Source organism: Sorghum bicolor, chromosome 9 (genome assembly GCF_000003195.3).
Source record: "Sorghum bicolor cultivar BTx623 chromosome 9, Sorghum_bicolor_NCBIv3, whole genome shotgun sequence".
NCBI classification, from domain to species: Eukaryota; Viridiplantae; Streptophyta; class Magnoliopsida; order Poales; family Poaceae; genus Sorghum; species Sorghum bicolor.
This window is the reverse complement of record NC_012878.2, coordinates 22795324-22811262: the sequence shown is the minus strand read 5'-3', so window position 1 is coordinate 22811262 and position 15939 is coordinate 22795324.

Here is a 15939-nt window from a genome sequence, read left to right as displayed (position 1 = left end):
TATTGCTTACAGTGAAGCTAGGGATATAACTCTGTGCCAGAGCTAGAGAACTTGGGAATAGAAATGATTTCCCAAGGAAGCCTTCCAATTTAAAGATTGATTTCAATCTCGAGGCTCAAATCATAAAGGCACAAAAAGAAAACAAAGGCATGAGACATCTTAAAGAGAAGATTTCTAATAGAGCACTCACAGACTTTAAGGTGGATGAGGCGGGAGTAATCTGGTTCAAGAACCGGTTAGTGGTTCCAAAGGTACCTGAGTTACGTCAGCAAATCCTAGATGAAGCTCATACCACGAGGTATTCTATTCATCCGGGAAGCAATAAGATGTATCAGGACCTGAAGCAAAGGTTTTGGTGGACAAAAATGAAGATAGAAATAGCTCGCTATGTGGCCCAGTGTGACACCTGTCGAAAAGTCAAAGCCATTCATCTCAAATCCGCTGGGGAGTTGCAACCTTTGCCTATCCCCGCATGGAAATGGGATGACATAAGTATGGATTTCATAGTAGGATTGCCCAAGACGGCCAAGGGCTTTGATTCCATTTGGGTCATAGTAGATCGTCTCACCAAAACAGCACATTTTCTGCCGGTAAAGTTATTATACCCTGCCTCCACCTATGCTAAGATTTATTTTGACCGTATTCTAAGTCTGCATGGAGTGCCAAAGACAATAGTGTCAGATAGGGGCACCCAATTTGTCTCCCAATTCTGGAAATGTTTACATGAGTCCTTGGGCACTAAACTTTTATACAGCACAGCCTACCACCCTCAAACTGGTGGGCAAACTGAAAGGGTAAATCAAACCCTGGAAGATCTATTAAGATCTTGTGCCCTGAATTTTCCAGATAAGTGGGATGACTGCTTGCCTCTAGCAGAATTTTCCTACAATAATAGCTATCAGGAGAGTATCAAAATGGCTCCCTTTGAGGCACTGTATGGTCGTCGATGTCGAACTCCGTTACACTGGTCAGAACCTGGAGAAAGATGGTTCTTCGGAGTTGACTTAGTGAAAGAGACTGAGAACAAAGTGAAACAAATCCAAAATAATTTGAAAATTGCTCAGTCCCGACAGAAAAGTTACGCTGATAAAAGACGTCGACCATTGAAGTTCGCCAAAGGTGATCATGTATATTTGAAAGTATCCCCAATGAAAGGAGTAAATCGTTTTGGTGTTAAAGGCAAGTTAGCGCCTCGTTACATTGGTCCATTTCCAATTATTGACCGATGTGGACAAGTCGCTTACCGCCTTAAACTGCCCGAACAATTATCCGGGGTACATAATGTGTTCCATGTGTCTCAACTGAAAAAGTGTCTTCGGGTACCGGATCGAGTTCAAGATATTGAAGATGTAAAGCTTGAACCAGATCTAACTTATTCGGAATATCCTATCCGAGTACTGGATCAAAAAGCTAGAGTTACTCGAAGGACAACCACTAAATGGTATAAAGTACAATGGAGCCAGCATTCTGAAGAAGAAGCTACCTGGGAATCTGAAGATTACTTGTTAGAGAATTTTCCTGAATTCCATGCTTCCCTTCAGGATAGCACATGATAATCAGAGAATGTACTCCAGTGAAGAAAAAGAGTTACCAAAGCCATGTACTTAATGTACATATATGCATATAATGAAGTATTTTCCCCAATTCCTTGCCTTATGGAAAAGTTGAAGATGAAAGAGTTTTGACAAATTTCCTTTTCCATTACTTACCCTAAGGTTCTAAATCTCGGGGACGAGATTTCTTTAAGGGGGAAGGGCTGTAACATCCCCGATGTTACGGTTACTAAAAACGGATCATGTCATCATAAGCATTGCAAAGCATAATTGTTAAAGCACATTAGTATGCATCAATTTAAAATAAGTTTACTTTGAGTGCTTGTGCTTAGGGAATTAAAGTGTGCTTACATTGTGTTTGGATGCTTGTGTTGGATGCTAAAACCCTAGGGTGAAAGATTTCCGAAGAGCTAAGGGGGGGAAAAACCCTGATTTTTTTTTGAACCCTAGAACTGCCCCCTTTTGTGTAATTCAAAAACTAAGCAAAATTTGAGGTTGAGTTCAAAAGCAAAGTTGTAGATCCTGGCAAGATGTACAACTTTGGTGTTTTGAGTTTTTAAAGTTTCAATACAAAATTCAAAGTAATTTTGAAAATACAGATTTCCAGAAAGTGTCCCCTTTTCCAACTTAAACCACCAATTCAAAATCCCTTTGGAATTTTGAAAAGTGGTCAACATGAAAGTTGTAGAGCACAAAAAGTTGAGCAACTTTCATGTTGGGAGTTTTTCAAGTTATTATACAAAATCAAAAGTAATTTTGGAAATTCTGTTTTTCCCCAATTCAAAAATTTGGAATTTCTTTGATTTGAGTTTGATTTTCAAACTGTTTGGCCAAATTCACCTTGTTACACTCAAAATTAGTTCTGGACTCTTAAATATGTTTTGTAGCTTATGAAATTTGGCACAATTTTTGTTTTGGTGGAATTTGGAGTTTAGTTCAAGTTTGGCTGATTTTCGCAAGGGGACAAAAGAGAGGAGATAAGGGGGAGCTACAGTGATCCAGGGGATCACGAGCTCGTCCACCCCGGTTGCAGGGCGGGCAGGCGCCGCTCTCGCGCGCGCTGCCACGCACCGGCCACGCAGCTGCTTGCTGCAGTGCTCCGCGCGGACGGCCTCATCCACATCCCCTGCTCCGCCGCTTGGATAAAGCCCCGGACGGCCGGAGTGTTTCTTTTCCTTCCTTTGAACCTCGCCGCCGACCACCACCATCCGCCGCCAAAATTCGTCCTCCTCGTTGCCTTTCCACGCGAGGTGAGCACCCCAGCGACTTCGCCTTGAGCCCAGCCACCGATTGCGCCCCCAAGCGCAAGCGCTAACCCACCAGAGCCCTTTCCCGACCCGCTCTTCTCCAACTCCGGCCAGGGTCGCCGCCGAGGGATCCTTCACGTGGACACGCTGCTCCAGTCGGTACCACGCCTTGAAGGCGGTCGTTTCGAGCTCTTCTTGTTTCCCCGGTGCTCATGCGCTCGTTTTCCCTCCTTGGACGTGAACAGGGCCACCGAGACGACCTCACCGGAGCCGGGGCGCCGCCCGACTGCACGGCCACCGTCGCCAAGCTTCTCGGTTGTGTCTTCCGCCGTGGTGGTGTGAGCACCATGATCCCCATCCCTTCCTGGCCCTCCCGAACCTGTTGGCTTGTGCTCTACCAAGCCCCGAGGACCGGTCTACGGCCGGCCAGGGTGGCCGCCCGCCATTCGCGTGGCCGAGGAAGGAGGAGAACGGTAGAGTGTCCTCGAGTTGTATCTATGGGGTCGCAAGGTCGAAGCGCAACTGATGCGCACCGTGGTGTGGGGCTTGAACCTCGCCAGCGGCGACCGGGAGCGCGGCAAGGCCGCCGGGTGCGAGGGAGATGGAACTGACGAGCGGGGCCCGCTCGTCAGTGTCCACGTGAGAGGAGGAGCGACGCGCGCGGCGCGGGTGTGGGCCGAACCGGTGGGCCGCCTGCGCAGCGCGGTTGTGGGCCGCGGCGCGCGCAGTCCGCGCGGGAGATCGCTCCCAGGCCGACTTGGGCCGTGCCCCCGTGGGCCGCCTGCGCACAGTGTTGCTTTTCTTTTCCTTTTTGATTAAAATTACTTGATGTTTGAAATTGTGTAATAAATCTTGTGCTAATCCAATAATGAAGAAAGTTTTTGTGTAGGCTCTCTGAAGTAAGTAGAACACAGGAAAAATATTAAATTCTGTTTTCTGGTAGTTTACATGTCTGTAAAAATTTGCCCTTTTAATTAGCAAATAAAACTTGTATAAGTTTTAATAATTTAATTGTATGTCCAAAAATCACCAAAAATTGTGGGGAGCCTCTGAATATTATTCCCTGGCTCCACACAAAATTTGATGACATTTGGATAATGTTTGATTAGAATACTAATAAACCCTTATTTAGTACTTAAATAATAATTCCAAAATAATTAAATAGTGATTATTTAAATCCTCATAATTAGGGTTGAGTGATTTTGGGATTGTGTGATGACCTGAGGTCATTAACCCTAATGACCTTTGGCATTTAATTATTATTTAGCCTTAATGCTTAATTACTGTCATTAGTAATTAGTTAAGAATTAATTAAGGTAAATAGGTTTAATAATTACTTAATGTAAGATAATTATGAATTAAGTAAAGTCTTAGTTTACAGATGAAACCTCTTGGGTAAAAATATTAAGTTATTAAACAACTTTATTTAGTGACAATTCTGTATTGCATTAAATAGGCAAATCGTACTTAATTCGGTCCATCTTGCATAATTGCCATACGCATATCATAAGCATTCATCATTTTGCGTATAGTATCCGTGACCGAAGGAGCGCCCGTTGAACCGAACCCTGAGGTCGGTGCTCCGTTCGAGGAAGTCGGATCCGAGACTTGGGAAGTCTCCGAGGGTCCCTCTCTGCCCTGCAACCAAGGCAAGCCCCGGATGCATTAACCCCTCCTTGGATATTTTAAATCTTTTATCACTTATGAATTGAAAATGCTGCATTAAGTAGTTGAGAATTGGGTTAACCTACTTGCTGCATTTACTACCTCGATATCTATATCCTGTCCTTGACACCTGTTTTATTTTAAAACTGCGTAGCGATGCTTAGCCCTGCTACTAGATAGGTTTTCAAACAAGAAAGTTTGAAGGGTTGTTGTGGGATACACTTATGATCAATGAGGTTTCAATTTGAGACCGGTCGGTGGACTTGCTTTAAGAATGGAGTCTTAAAGTAGTGTCTCCAACTGTGTCGATTAAGGACCGTTCCGTTGATGGCCTGCTGGGTTGAGAATATATAGTACTAGCCACTTGCCCTCGGCAAGCCCAGTCTTGTGATCCCTCGACGCGAACAGCTACTCGCGCACTGGGAGTGGAAAGATGGCGAGAGTAGTGTGTACCCACCTTACGGATCTGAGATGACCGGAAAACATCTAGATCGGCTGTAGGATGGTGGAGTACGGTGCTCTCGGGTGCCGCGAACCTGGTCAAATTTGGGGAGAGCTGGATTTGGGTCGATATATGCAAGATTTGGTTCTACATATGTCGGGTGGTTAGGAACTCCAGCTGGATTGCTAAGCGATTCGAATCGTCGTTGCTCCCCGATTGGGAGACTCAATTCCTTCGACCCTCATCGTAGTTAAATATGCAACTAAGTGATAAAATGAGAAAAGGGAAAGTGTCTCATGAGGTTCGGATCCCAATTCCCGGACTCATAGCGACATGAAGCTATGACCATCAATAAATAATACTTAATGATAGGGTTAGGAACTCACGGATTCGTCTGTGGGGAACAACTAGTTAGACCATCCTCGAATTCTTCTGCCTCTGCGAGGGAGGAATTCAGGGTAAAACTTGAAATTAAGGATGTACTGCTAGTAAGCTTTTCCGCAAAACACTTTGGCTCCTTGCTCAGCCACCCCTTGTCTACCTTAAGCCTGCATCCCTAAATTCTCCTCTTTTCCCGTCGGATAAGTCTTGTTGAGTACTCCCGTACTCAGGGTTTCAATACCCCTGTTGCAGGTGAAGCTCAGGAGCCGACTTGTTTCGGACCCTGTTGTGTGACCGTCGTCGAGGTTGACGACGAAGAAGAGTGAGCGTGACCCATGGGCAGGGTCTGTAATTTTGTTCTGTCTATACTAAAGTTTCAGTTGCTCCGCTGGACCAGGCTTGTAATAACACTCTACTATTTGGAAGGACTCCTTTTGTAAATTAAGTTATGTAATACTTCCGCTGTTTCACTCTGAAATACTATTTTGGTCTTGTGTTGTTGAGTTACTGCTTTATCTTCGCAACGAATGATCCTGGTGTTAAGGTGGCCACTTGCTATCCTGTAAGGGCGAGAAGAAACAGTTCTCGTTGTTTGACCATTATCAGTGGTCAGGACGAGTCAGCTTGGTACGCCACAGGTAGCAGTGGAATGAGCGCACAGTAAGGCTCATCGGACTTCTAAAGTGGGAGGACTCCCGGCATCACCGTCAGAGGTCCTTAGGACAATGGCAGGTGCCGGTGGGCCCAAACACTTAGGGGGTTCTGCCACAGCTGGTATCAGAGCATTCGTTGCTAAGATGACTGCTGAACCTTTTGAAAAACTTCAAAAATTCGTTTGGAACTAATACTATGAACCTGCCTATTTTGAGTCCAAGTGCTTAGTCCTAATCTACCCCTGTCTATAGGCTTTCTTAGAATTTTTGAAGTGGTTTGGAGGAGCAACCTAAAGTATTGCCCTATGTTGTAAAAGTTTAAAGTATTATCGTTATGAATTGTTAGTAGGAATCGTAAGTTCGTGCATGCATCATAATGTATTAACTGGTTAAGTTCCTTCCTCCTTGTTTGGGTTGGGTGAATAGAATCAATCCTATTCTTGCTAACCTTTAAGGTCTCTCTTACTAATCTAAACTTACCCTCTACAGAATGGCACCGAAAGAGCTGGCCGAATTAAAAGCCCAATTACAAGAGTTGTTGCAGAAGGGTTTTATTCAGCCCAGTTCTTCTCCATGGGGTTGCCCAGCCTTGTTTGTGAAGAAGAAAGATCAGACATTAAGGCTGTGTGTCGACTATCGTCCTCTAAATGAGGTGACGATTAAGAACAAGTACCCATTGCCCCGCATTGACTTATTGTTCGACCAGCTAGCTGGGGCCAAAGTGTTCTCAAAAATTGATTTGAGATCAGGGTACCACCAAATTAAAATTAGGCCGGAAGATGTGCCCAAGACTGCTTTCACAACCCGTTACGGGCTGTATGAATACTTGGTAATGTCTTTTGGGTTGACTAACGCACCGGCCCATTTTATGTACTTGATGAACTCTGTCTTCATGCCAGAACTAGACAAATTTGTGGTCGTCTTTATCGATGACATCTTGATTTACTTCAAAACTAAGAAGGAGCATGCTGAACACTTGAGAATCGTACTGACCCGTCTTAGGGAGCACCAGCTATATGCCAAATTCAGCAAATGTGAGTTCTGGCTGGACAAGGTTCATTTCCTGGGTCATGTATTATCAGCGGAAGGAGTCGCTGTAGACCCAGGCAAGGTAGAAGATGTGTTGAATTGGAAACCCCCGACTACGGTACATGAGGTCCGTAGTTTTCTGGGCATGGCGGGATATTACCGTCGTTTTATCCCGGACTTTTCCAGAGTCGCCAAACCAATCACAACCTTGCTCAAAAGTCAAACAAAATTTGTTTGGTCACCCCAATGTGAGCAAGCTTTTCAGACTCTGAAAAGGTTGTTGACAACTGCACCTGTCTTAGCCCAGCCAGATATTGAAAAACCCTTTGATGTATATTGTGACGCATCAGGAATCGGGTTAGGCTGTGTGCTGATGCAGGAGGGTCGCGTAATTGCATATGCTTCCAGACAACTCAAACCTCATGAAGAGAATTACCCGACCCATGATCTCGAACTAGCCGCCGTGGTACATGCATTGAAGATCTGGCGTCATTATTTGTTGGGAAACACGTGTCATCTATATACAGATCACAAAAGCTTGAAGTATATCTTTACTCAAGCTGAGCTTAATATGCGCCAGCGAAGGTGGCTAGAACTAATTAAAGATTACGACCTTGAGGTGCATTATCACCCTGGCAAGGCAAATGTAGTAGCGGATGCCCTCAGTCGTAAGGCTCACTGTAATTGCTTAACAGTGAAGCCTAGGGATATAACTTTATGCCAAGAGCTAGAGAACTTGGGAATAGAAATGATTTCCCAAGGAAGCCTTTCCAATTTAAAGATTGATTTCAATCTCGAGGCTCAAATCATAAAGGCACAAAAAGAAAACAAAGGCATGAGACATCTTAAAGAGAAGATTTCTAATAGAGCACTCACAGACTTTAAGGTGGATGAGGCGGGAGTAATCTGGTTCAAGAACCGGTTAGTGGTTCCAAAGGTACCTGAGTTACGTCAGCAAATCCTAGATGAAGCTCATACCACGAGGTATTCTATTCATCCGGGAAGCAATAAGATGTATCAGGACCTGAAGCAAAGGTTTTGGTGGACAAAAATGAAGATAGAAATAGCTCGCTATGTGGCCCAGTGTGACACCTGTCGAAAAGTCAAAGCCATTCATCTCAAGTCCGCTGGGGAGTTATAACCTTTGCCTATCCCCGCATGGAAATGGGATGACATAAGTATGGATTTCATAGTAGGATTGCCCAAGACGGCCAAGGGCTTTGATTCCATTTGGGTCATAGTAGATCGTCTCACCAAAACAGCACATTTTCTGCCGGTAAAGTTATTATATCCTGCCTCCACCTATGCTAAGATTTATTTCGACCGTATCCTAAGTCTGCATGGAGTGCCAAAGACAATAGTGTCAGATAGAGGCACACAATTTGTCTCCCAATTCTGGAAATGTTTACATGAGTCCCTGGGCACTAAACTTTTATACAGCACAGCCTACCACCCTCAAACTGGTGGGCAAACTGAAAGGGTAAATCAAACCCTGGAAGATCTATTAAGATCTTGTGCCCTGAATTTTCCAGATAAGTGGGATGACTGCTTGCCTCTAGCAGAATTTTCCTACAATAATAGCTATCAGGAGAGTATCAAAATGGCTCCCTTTGAGGCACTGTATGGTCGCCGATGTCGAACTCCGTTACACTGGTCAGAACCTGGAGAAAGATGGTTTTTCGGAGTTGACTTAGTGAAAGAGACTGAGAACAAAGTGAAACAAATCCAAAATAATTTGAAAATTGCTCAGTCCCGACAGAAAAGTTACGCTGATAAAAGACGTCGACCATTGAAGTTCGCCAAAGGTGATCATGTATATTTGAAAGTATCCCCAATGAAAGGAGTAAATCGTTTTGGTGTTAAAGGCAAGTTAGCACCTCGTTACATTGGTCCATTTCCAATTATTGACCGATGTGGACAAGTCGCTTACCGCCTTAAACTGCCCGAACAATTATCCGGGGTACATAATGTGTTCCATGTGTCTCAACTGAAAAAGTGTCTTCGGGTACCGGATCGAGTTCAAGATATTGAAGATGTAAAGCTTGAACCAGATCTAACTTATTCGGAATATCCTATCCGAGTACTGGATCAAAAAGCTAGAGTTACTCGAAGGACAACCACTAAATGGTATAAAGTACAATGGAGCCAGCATTCTGAAGAAGAAGCTACCTGGGAATCTGAAGATTACTTGTTAGAGAATTTTCCTGAATTCCATGCTTCCCTTCAGGATAGCACATGATAATCAGAGAATGTACTCCAGTGAAGAAAAAGAGTTACCAAAGCCATGTACTTAATGTACATATATGCATATAATGAAGTATTTTCCCCAATTCCTTGCCTTATGGAAAAGTTGAAGATGAAAGAGTTTTGACAAATTTCCTTTTCCATTACTTACCCTAAGGTTCTAAATCTCGGGGACGAGATTTCTTTAAGGGGGAAGGGCTGTAACATCCCCGATGTTACGGTTACTAAAAACGGATCATGTCATCATAAGCATTGCAAAGCATAATTGTTAAAGCACATTAGTATGCATCAATTTAAAATAAGTTTACTTTGAGTGCTTGTGCTTAGGGAATTAAAGTGTGCTTACATTGTGTTTGGATGCTTGTGTTGGATGCTAAAACCCTAGGGTGAAAGATTTCCGAAGAGCTAAGGGGGGGAAAAACCCTGATTTTTTTTTGAACCCTAGAACTGCCCCCTTTTGTGTAATTCAAAAACTAAGCAAAATTTGAGGTTGAGTTCAAAAGCAAAGTTGTAGATCCTGGCAAGATGTACAACTTTGGTGTTTTGAGTTTTTAAAGTTTCAATACAAAATTCAAAGTAATTTTGAAAATACAGATTTCCAGAAAGTGTCCCCTTTTCCAACTTAAACCCCCAATTCAAAATCCCTTTGGAATTTTGAAAAGTGGTCAACATGAAAGTTGTAGAGCACAAAAAGTTGAGCAACTTTCATGTTGGGAGTTTTTCAAGTTATTATACAAAATCAAAAGTAATTTTGGAAATTCTGTTTTTCCCCAATTCAAAAATTTGGAATTTCTTTGATTTGAGTTTGATTTTCAAACTGTTTGGCCAAATTCACCTTGTTACACTCAAAATTAGTTCTGGACTCTTAAATATGTTTTGTAGCTTATGAAATTTGGCACAATTTTTGTTTTGGTGGAATTTGGAGTTTAGTTCAAGTTTGGCTGATTTTCGCAAGGGGACAAAAGAGAGGAGATAAGGGGGAGCTACAGTGATCCAGGGGATCACGAGCTCGTCCACCCCGGTTGCAGGGCGGGCAGGCGCCGCTCTCGCGCGCGCTGCCACGCACCGGCCACGCAGCTGCTTGCTGCAGTGCTCCGCGCGGACGGCCTCATCCACATCCCCTGCTCCGCCGCTTGGATAAAGCCCCGGACGGCCGGAGTGTTTCTTTTCCTTCCTTTGAACCTCGCCGCCGACCACCACCATCTGCCGCCAAAATTCGTCCTCCTCGTTGCCTTTCCACGCGAGGTGAGCACCCCAGCGACTTCGCCTTGAGCCCAGCCACCGATTGCGCCCCCAAGCGCAAGCGCTAACCCACCAGAGCCCTTTCCCGACCCGCTCTTCTCCAACTCCGGCCAGGGTCGCCGCCGAGGGATCCTTCACGTGGACACGCTGCTCCAGTCGGTACCACACCTTGAAGGCGGTCGTTTCGAGCTCTTCTTGTTTCCCCGGTGCTCATGCGCTCGTTTTCCCTCCTTGGACGTGAACAGGGCCACCGAGACGACCTCACCGGAGCCGGGGCGCCGCCCGACTGCACGGCCACCGTCGCCAAGCTTCTCGGTTGTGTCTTCCGCCGTGGTGGTGTGAGCACCATGATCCCCATCCCTTCCTGGCCCTCCCGAACCTGTTGGCTTGTGCTCTACCAAGCCCCGAGGACCGGTCTACGGCCGGCCAGGGTGGCCGCCCGCCATTCGCGTGGCCGAGGAAGGAGGAGAACGGTAGAGTGTCCTCGAGTTGTATCTATGGGGTCGCAAGGTCGAAGCGCAACTGATGCGCACCGTGGTGTGGGGCTTGAACCTCGCCAGCGGCGACCGGGAGCGCGGCAAGGCCGCCGGGTGCGAGGGAGATGGAACTGACGAGCGGGGCCCGCTCGTCAGTGTCCACGTGAGAGGAGGAGCGACGCGCGCGGCGCGGGTGTGGGCCGAACCGGTGGGCCGCCTGCGCAGCGCGGTTGTGGGCCGCGGCGCGCGCAGTCCGCGCGGGAGATCGCTCCCAGGCCGACTTGGGCCGTGCCCCAGTGGGCCGCCTGCGCAGCAGTGTTGCTTTTCTTTTTCCTTTTTGATTAAAATTGATTGATGTTTGAAATTATGTGATAAACTGTGTAGTGATCCAAAAATAGTGAAACTTTTTGTATAGGTTCCAGATAATATAAAGAGCATAGGAAAAATGTTAGAGTCTATTTCCTTGATAGTTTGCCTGTCCATAAAAATTGGCTTTTTAATTAATGAATAAAACTTCTAGGAATTTTAATAATTTATTTGTATGTCCAAAAATCACCAAAAATTGTGGGGAGCCTCTGAATATTATTCTCTGGCTCCACCTAAAATTTGGTGGCATTTGGATAAGGTTTGGTTAAAATGTTAATAAACCCTTATTTAGTATTTAATTAATCATTCCAAAATATTTAAATAGTGATTATTTAAATCCTCATAATTAGAGTTGAGTGATTTTGGGATTGTGTGATGACCTGAGGTCATTAACCCTAATGACCTTTGGCATTTAATTATTGTTTAGCCTTAATGCTTAATTACTGTCATTAGTAATTAATTAAAAATTAATTAAGATAAATAGGTTTAATAATTAGTTAATTTAAGATAATTATGAATTAAGTAAAGTCTTAGTTTACAGATGCAACCTCTTGGTAAAAATATTAAGTTATTAAATAACTTTATTTAGTGACAATTCTGTATTGCATTAAATAAGCAAATCGTACTTAATTCGGTCTATCTTGCATAATTGCCATACGCATATCATGAGCATTCATCATTTTGCGTATAGTGTCCGTGACCGAAGGAGCGCCCGTTGAACCGAACCCTGAGGTCGGTGCTCCGTTCGAGGAAGTCAGATCCGAGACTTGGGAAGTCTCCGAGGGTCCCTCTCTGCCCTGCAACCAAGGCAAGCCCCGGATGCATTAACCCCTCCTTGGATGTTTTAAATCTTTTATCACTTATGAATTGAAAATGCTGCATTAGGTAGTTGAGAATTGGGTTAACCTACTTGCTGCATTTACTACCTTGATATCTGTTATCCTGTCCTTGACACCTGTTTTATTTTGAAACTGCGTAGCGATGCTTAGCCCTGCTACTAGATAGGTTTTTAAACAAGAAAGTTTGAAGGGTTGTTGTGGGATACACTTATGATCAATGAGGTTTCAATTTGAGACCGGTCGGTGGACTTGCTTTAAGAATGGAGTCTTAAAGTAGTGTCTCCAACTGTGTCGATTAAGGACCGTTCCGTTGATGGCCTGCTGGGTTGAGAATATATAGTACTAGCCACTTGCCCTCGGCAAGCCCAGTCTTGTGATCCCTCGACGCGAACAGCTACTCGCGCACTGGGAGTGGAAAGATGGCGAGAGTAGTGTGTACCCACCTTACGGATCTGAGATGACCGGAAAACATCTAGATCGGCTGTAGGATGGTGGAGTACGGTGCTCTCGGGTGCCGCGAACCTGGTCAAATTTGGGGAGAGCTGGATTTGGGTCGATATATGCAAGATTTGGTTCTACATATGTCGGGTGGTTAGGAACTCCAGCTGGATTGCTAAGCGATTCGAATCGTCGTTGCTCCCCGATTGGGAGACTCAATTCCTTCGACCCTCATCGTAGTTAAATATGCAACTAAGTGATAAAATGAGAAAAGGGAAAGTGTCTCATGAGGTTCGGATCCCAATTCCCGGACTCATAGCGACATGAAGCTATGACCATCAATAAATAATACTTAATGATAGGGTTAGGAACTCACGGATTCGTCTGTGGGGAACAACTAGTTAGACCATCCTCGAATTCTTCTGCCTCTGCGAGGGAGGAATTCAGGGTAAAACTTGAAATTAAGGATGTACTGCTAGTAAGCTTTTCCGCAAAACACTTTGGCTCCTTGCTCAGCCACCCCTTGTCTACCTTAAGCCTGCATCCCTAAATTCTCCTCTTTTCCCGTCGGATAAGTCTTGTTGAGTACTCCCGTACTCAGGGTTTCAATACCCCTGTTGCAGGTGAAGCTCAGGAGCCGACTTGTTTCGGACCCTGTTGTGTGACCGTCGTCGAGGTTGACGACGAAGAAGAGTGAGCGTGACCCATGGGCAGGGTCTGTAATTTTGTTCTGTCTATACTAAAGTTTCAGTTGCTCCGCTGGACCAGGCTTGTAATAACACTCTACTATTTGGAAGGACTCCTTTTGTAAATTAAGTTATGTAATACTTCCGCTGTTTCACTCTGAAATACTATTTTGGTCTTGTGTCGTTGAGTTACTGCTTTATCTTCGCAACGAATGATCCTGGTGTTAAGGTGGCCACTTGCTATCCTGTAAGGGCGAGAAGAAACAGTTCTCGTTGTTTGACCATTATCAGTGGTCAGGACGAGTCAGCTTGGTACGCCACAGGTAGCAGTGGAATGAGCGCACAGTAAGGCTCATCGGACTTCTAAAGTGGGAGGACTCCCGGCATCACCGTCAGAGGTCCTTAGGACAATGGCAGGTGCCGGTGGGCCCAAACACTTAGGGGGTTCTGCCACAGCCAAATACTAGAAATACCTCTCCACCCAATCCTAAGCCCTTTGATCATCATCCGATGACTCAATTAGTCTAGAGGATAACTATGGTTTCTCTACTTCAGAGGTGGACTTTAGGGTTTAGGGTTTAGGGTTTATCGGCCTCTCGTTAGCAGGACGGGTAGGGTTTATCGGCCTAAGGATAAGCATCCTTTGTGGTGTACTCTTATCACGTGGTTCGTCCCAAACATAGACATACCCCTTTGAAGTAGAGAAACCATAGTTATCCTCTCTATTCTGCTACCATCGCCCATATACTAGAATTGCTCTACTTTCTATTCCCATATTACCACCTATTGTTATCTTACCTCTAATATTGTTCTTATTTAATTCTATCATCTTTCCTATTTACACCTATCTATCTATCTTGGTTAAGTTAGAGCGTAGTTGGTTCTCCCGTTTCCCTGTGGATACGATAAAACCTTTAACCGGGTAAAAGCTTCAACGGTATCCGTGCGCTTGAGGATTATCTATGTGCGTATAAATACCATAGTACACTCTAGTGCCATGCTGGGGATGACAACCTAGTATTCAAGTGGTGTTAGCAAGTGTCAACAAGCATTTTTGGCGCCGTTGCCGGGGAAACGGTTGCTGAGTTGACTACGAACTAGCTTAATCATTTTCTAAAAAAATATAATATATATATATATTCCTTTTATCCTTTGCCTCATCTCTGCTAATCTTTCTTCTTGTCTAATCCTTGATCTCTGGTCTATCATGAATTCAAACATGTCTATCTATGAATTTCATAGACCTATGGGCACACATCTCGAACCACCAAAATCTTCAAAGCCTATCATAGCATCTAGTTTTGAGATAGACCCCGAATACATAGAATTTGTTCAAAAACAACCTTTCTCAGGAGAAGGTGAGGAAAACCCATACACACACCTAAGAGAGTTTTATCGAGTCTGTGACCTCCTTCGCATAGAAGGCATGTCCGATGAGACCCTTAAATGGAAGCTCTTTCCGTTCTCTTTAACGGGAAAAGCTAGACACTGGTACAAACTCAAAATAGGGAGTGCTCATGGAGATTGGAAGGAGTTATATAGTAGTTTTCTTTCTAAATATTTTCCAATCTCCAAAGTAGCGGAACTTCGGCGTGAGATTATTTCTTTTAGACAACTAGAAGAAGAATCTCTTAGGAAATCATGGGACCACTTTATTAACCTTACTCTCACTGGCCCAAAGCTTTCTGTTCCAGAAGAAGTTCTTCTAATTCACTTTTTTGAGGGCCTTAGTGGGGGAAAATAAGCAAACCTTCAATACAGCCTCTAGAGGATCCTTCTATCACCTACCTATTAGTGAAGCTTGGAATTTAATTGATTTATTAAGTGGAAAGTCTCCTAGCTTTTATATCCCTGAGAAAGAGACAGAACCAGTTCCTAGACAAAAAGAAGAAGTTTCGATAGCCAGATCACAACCACTTCAATCCCAAACTTTAGCTATCGATCCTAAACCATCAATACCCCAAAATTCTCCACGTGAGGAAGGAATTCCGACCTTAAATCTTTCAGATGCTGATGGTTTAGACTTCTGGTTCCATAAGAGACCTTCAAGCAGGGATAATTAAAATCCTCGCAATAATGGTTCTCTTAGAGAATGTCCTGGTTCCTGTTATGAAGAAGTCGAGGATGACATATCAAGTGAAGGAGAGCTAAGCCATATAGAAATTTCTAACACCTCCCCTTTCCTGATCACAAGTTCTAAATGGCTAGAATGTGTAGAATGGATGGATAAGGAAGAACCCTTAATGGATTCTGACTTTGGCTCAATTTCAAATGGTGAGTTCTTCACTCCCTTTGAAGATGAGGTTCATCCAACTACAGAAGAGGACATAGGTGAGACCAATCTTAGAGAAACTCTGAACATTCAGATTGGAGACGAAGATAACATTAATGAGCATAGAATTTATTTCATAACCACTTCATTTACTCCATGCTCATATGAAACATCTTCCCAATCTATTGGTCTCTCCAACATTACCACATTTGAGATCTCCAACCCCCTTTTCCTTTCTATTTATAAAAACTTTAAAAGGGCGGTTGTCGATGCATATGTCTATAATAAATATTGCAGATCTCGTTGAGTTGATCTTGATATAGGTCAGCGTTGGAAGGGAAACCACTTTGCGGACATAAATTGATGGTTTCCCAAGGACAAGCTTGGTGTCCTAAAATAAGCACTG